Below are 6,000 nucleotides of genomic sequence, written 5' to 3'. Positions count from 1 at the left end.
ATAATTCTCCAGAATTAATATAATTGATAGAAATCTTATCTACCCTTTCTGACTCACTGTGATTTCCCATTACGATAGAGTCGGGGCGACCCAATGTCCCAGAATCAATAATTATGTGCGCGGTTGAGCTGGGATGTAGATGTTAATCATCCAATGGATGTATAGTATCCATAGGCCTTGGGTGTCGTTCAACTTGACGTTAATTTGTATTTATTATTTTAGAGGAGGGATTTATCTGCTTCTGCGATAGCTTGCAGGAAGCTTTATCCTTTGTGATAATACTTCTCCCCTTATTATTTTGATTTGGGAGCGGAGTGGTTTTGTTTGTTACCTCCACTCTTTCTAGCACAATCCTAGACGGAATGTAGGATTTGGTGACACCTTTATTGTTAGTAAATGCATCTAGCAGGTTATTTGCAATATATTGCAAATTTATGATTCTCTAAACTTAGAGTTTAGATTCCTTAGTACATGGATCTGAGGAGAAAATATCTATGCCATTCCAATTGATTTTCTGTCATTCTTTATGGTACTTGAAATCTCCACATAATACCAAGAAATGGTACTCATCAAATATGCAGTCAGCGTACCGGGCTGTAAATAGGTCCCTTGTGAGGGGATCGATGCATTTTATGATCGACGGAGAGTTATACCCCATGTAGATCCCCAATTTTCTATGTGGGCCTATTGATGTACACTGTTATGGTAAGATCAATACATATACAATGCAATCGAACTTTCACAAATGGGAAATGCTAGGAGGATTTCCATGTACTAATTGTAGCGGGGGAAGCTGTGTCATATGCAGATGCAATTGGTCGCATTTGAATTAAGTCAGCAGCATGTAAGACTATGTAACTCTAACATGAAGTTGGTAAATTGCAATTATATAATAATGGTTGTGCGATGAGCTTAACTCTCTTGATGAGATATTCGGTCAAACCCGTTTTGGGTATAGGCGTATGGTACTGAATGCTGGACTTGAATTCCTAGCATCATACAATAATCACTGAAAGCACGTGAGGTGAATTCGGCCGCATTGTACATTTGAATGGATTGTATCCTATGTTTAGGATAATATGCTCATAATTTAATAATTTGAGCAATTATTTTGGCAAAAATATGGTTTTGTGTGGACATAAGACACACATATGATCATCGTGTAGGTGCAACAATGAAAACCATCAAGTGTCTGAACGGTCTAGATAATGGTTGGATTGGACCACGTATATCGTCTTAAACGCGTTCACAAAATTTGTGTGGTTTAGCTCAGATTTAAGATAAGAGTGTATTAAAATCAATTTTCCTATAGCACATGTAGTGCACACAAAATCCAAGGATTGTGGAAATTTGGCAGTATTAATGCCATGACTAATTGAATTGCTGATAATTTTTCGTATCATCTCGACACCAGGATGACCAAGGCAATCATGCCATATTTGGAATGTATCAACATTAGGAAAAATTACCTTATACGCAATATGCAGTACGGGTTTGATATATATGTAGTACAATCCTGAAGATAAAGAGGGTATTTTCTCTAGTATATATTTTGCATATCCATTATTTTTTGTAATGAGGAGAAATTCCTCTTTGTTGTCATCAGGGACTTCGATATGGAAACCATTTTGACAGATATCTCTATAACTTAGTAAAGTACGAGTTAAATCGGGATACAATAATGTATCATCGATTGTGATTTAAGTACTCATACGGAGAGTGATTATGGTGCGACTAGAGCCAACAATCATAGCATCGCATCCAACGATTGTCATAATATTTCCTTTACTCTTTTAAAGAGTTTGAAAATATTTAGTTTCCCTAAGTACAGAGTTAGTGATATAACTATCCACTAAGCACATTTTCTCTTCTATCAGATTATCACTCATAGACATCTATATACAGAAATAGAAAACTTAAAGTAAAATTCTTCATAGATATATATAATACATACAACTTTATTGTGTACCAATGTACTGATATATTATTGGAATATACAATATAGTATAAGATGACAATAACTTATTACACCACTATATAGGACATATATATAATAATATCGAATTAATTAGGAGACTAATTGAGGTTTCTAAACATGTTGTTAGAAGTAAATTCCATTATCATGTTGTTTGTGCTCAAGGTCCTCATGCTGCTACAAAGTCATGTTATTGTTCGGTTCTAGAGGAATACTTTGGGAACAACTGGCTTCATATCTTTCACCTTAAGATGATCGGCTTCGTTCAACAGATTTGAGATAGAGATCAATCAAGTGTCTTGGGGTGCGGTATTTCTTAATTGTATGGCTGTAGCAACCACATTTACGATAAATATTATATTTATCTTTGTTGTTTTTGAAAATACCCTTCTCCTTGGTGGGTCCATGGAATCTATGCTTCTTGTTGTGGTTCTTCATTCCTTTGGAGTTTTTTGGGTGGTGTTTGTTGCTGTCGAACTTCTTGGTATTCTGAATATTAGAATTAACTTCAAGTAAAGGAGCAGTGCATGTTGGGCGTTGGTGATTGTGGGAGGGTGAACTCCTCAAATAGGGATGCGGAGGGACCCCATTTGAGATTCGACCGGGGAGGATGATTCTGAATCTGTTTTGCGGGTGAAATAAATGGATGTAAATGCGATGGCAGGTGAAATGGAATGATCGAATGCCGAATGCAGTAAATGCATTGGAGGTTTTTAGACAGGTTCGGGCCACACTGAGCATAATACCCTACTCCTGTGTGTATGCTATAAATACTCTGGGAATGTCTCTCAGAGATGTTGCTGGTTACAAGAATATTTGTCTATCCTAGAGCTCCAAGCTCCTTGTTCTTTGGTGATCTCAGCTTCTGTGCTTGTACTTGACCTCTATCTTCTTCCTCGGCTTCCTCCGATACTGCTTCCTCCAACTTCTGTTACTTGTCTTCTCCGGGGAGCCCGCCCCGCCTTAAATACTCGCCAGCGGAGGCGTGCCCAGAAAGGGAGGGCACAAGTTCCAAGGTGCTATAAATGGAAAGCAACCATCATGGGATGCTGCACGAAGTGACGGGGAGGGTTGAAAACGCACCCCCGTCTGGTCTCGTTCGTCATGATGTCGTTCTGCAACAGGCGCCGCGGAGAGGGCCCACCGGTCAGCTACTGAACGGCCCGGCGTGCCCGCTCGGTCTTGTACACCTGACACAGCAGGGCGGCAGGCGGGGCGCCTTGGGCTTCGTGATGTTATCCTGAGGCGCGCCAGATGACGCGGGATGGGACCCGTGCATTAAATATCCCCATGCCACCCTGCCAGGTCGTGGCAGGGACTGACACCGAGCGTGGCAGGAGCAGTTGGAAGTGACAGGCCACGCGCCCTCCTAAATACGGCATCGGGCCTTTCACTGGTTGACACCTCACCGCTGGATCTCTGTGGGGGCCATCGGCGAAGGACTTCTGAGGCCGTCGGGGAACCGAGTGCTCGGGGGGTCACTGTTCACAGCCCCGAGCACTCTCTCCCGGATATGCCCTTTCTTAGTCCTCAGGGAACCGAGTGCTCGGGGGCCACTGTTCACGGCCCCGAGCACTCTCTCCCGCAATTGGCTATTCGGGTCCTCGGGGAACTGAGTGCTCGGGGGCCGCAGCTCATGGCCCCGAGCACTCTCTCCCGGAACTAACTTCCTTGGGTCCTCAGGGTACTCGGGTGCTCGAGGGCCACTGTTCGCAGCCCCGAGCACACCCTTCCCGGTACTCGATTTTTCTGGTCGTCGGGGGACTTGAGTGCTCGGGTGCCACTGTTCACGGCCCCGAGCACTCTCTTCCCGGTGCTTGGTCTTCTTAGGTCATCGGGGAACTCGGGTACTCGGGGACCACTGTTCATGGCCCCGAGCACCATCTCTTGGGACTTACTCCTCTCGCGTTGCGGGAAGATAATCCCCGCGGGAGGGCGCCACGTGGCAACCTGCTGACCTAGCTTCGGGACTCGGGGACCCCTGGTTCCTGTGTCACCGACAGTGATGATTCTTCAACATAAGTTTATCATGCTTTTTGCCCTAAAGTAAAGTGTGAATTAATTCAGAATAGTATTGGTAATTACTAGCACAATATTGTTGTTGCAATACCCTATAGGAAGGAAACATTGTAGACAAAGTGTTTCCAATTTTTTTTGTATTTGTGGGAGCTTTGTCATAAATAGCAATTTAGAGTAGATCTTGTGAACATCATGGTTGTATTCTCCAATGGACTTAAAGTCCTAAAGGCGAATAGGATGACTGCCTTTTGCTGTTCATAACACTCTTTGAGTGAATTCCATAGATCATATAAATTCTCATCCATCAAGTATTCAGATTTTAAATCTGAATGAAGATGGTGCCTTATTAAGTATAAAGCCTCATACTTGATTTGATCTTGAAGTGGTGGATCTCCTTCTTGAGAACGATTTAGCGTCATTATTAATCCATGGGACAATAGACTTATCTTCATGTCCATTGACCAAGTTAGATATTTACGACCATCTAATTCGAGTATGTCGAACTCGACGTTGGACATTTTGTCCTAAAAAATGACCAACGATTGTATGAATTTACACTTTTGGTAAATTAAAGAATCATGGTAATGAATGCAAAATTATGTAGAGTCAAGATTAGACTTTAAGTATATAGTGTAGACCTTAGAAAGTGTAATTAACACTTTGAAGATAATCACAAAAAATGATGTAGATCTCGAAGTAGTAGGAGGCACAGTCTGACATTTGTCAGTAGATATCTATATTCCTATTACCCTGTGTTATACTTATTTAGAGTATCAAGTAATCGCATAAAACATAATCACCAAAATGGTGTAGACCTTTAATTTAGTGAATTAGCACATTGACAATAGTCGCAAAAGATAGTGTAAATTGCACAGTAGTGTTGGATAATCTGTAAAAATGCACTAGATAATATAGTTCCACTACTTTGTGTTATATTGATATTAGTTGAGGTAGTCACTTAAATTTTGCATTAAATTCCGCTTTTAATTAAGTGCTTTGTGCTTTTATGAAGCAATTTTGGGCTTAAACAAAATATAAATGTGAAAAGTATTAAATTGTAATGTAAAGTAAATTGCAAGGATTAATAAGAATGGAAAAATAAATAGAAATGTTATTGGGAATGCTGAAATGCATACATAAAGAACATGGTGCTTATCCAGAACTCATTGGTTTTGGAAATGCATATTTATAAAAGTACATAAATTGGTACAATTATAAACAATTGCAGAGGCTTTAACAGAAATAATACATATAGTACTATTTATATAGGCTATTTATTGGACATAGGGGGCCTAAATGGAAATAGATAGCCACTGAAAATTTTCTTTTTTATACAAATATGTAAATACACAGAAAGTTGAGGGCTATTCTGCAAAATGGTTGAAGGCCTATAGTATTTTGACATGGCCGAGTGGGCTAAGCCAACCTGGGCTACAACCCAGGCGGCCTTTTTGGCCCAAGCCCATTCAAGCCTTCCCCCACCCCGCGCCCGATATAAGGGGAAGGAGGCGATGGGTTAGGGTTCTAACCCTAACCGCACGACCATCCCCTCACTGTGCGCCTCCATCGCCACTAGGGCGGTTCACGTCGCCGGCCTACCGGATGTAGGCCAGTCGCCATGTCGGAGCCTTACTAGAGCGTCGCCGACTGCCATTGGGTCACCACGTGCTGGAGCGTCGATGCAGGCACGTCACCGCACCGCCTTGGAGTGCTCGAGCACTGTCGGATCTATGAGTTGCCCGCGTCAGCGACGTTGAGATGCCAAGCCCCCCTCCCAGCATTGAGAAGCCGAGAGGCAAAACGCGGATGACGAGAGTAAATTACTGCTTCCTTCTTCATGCCGCCGGTGGGGTCGCTGGCGTTAGGGGTGCACCACCCCCTCCCCCCTCACACGCACACATGAAGGGGCCAAAGGACCCATTCCCCAAGCATGAGTGCACCTAGGGGCTCTTAGGCGCTATCGGAGGGGTAGTCGAGGGCCGCATGTGCCCATGACCCCGGGCGGA

This window comes from Phragmites australis, chromosome 13 (genome assembly GCF_958298935.1).
Source record: "Phragmites australis chromosome 13, lpPhrAust1.1, whole genome shotgun sequence".
NCBI lineage: Eukaryota > Viridiplantae > Streptophyta > Magnoliopsida > Poales > Poaceae > Phragmites > Phragmites australis.
This window is presented reverse-complemented; position numbering follows the sequence as displayed.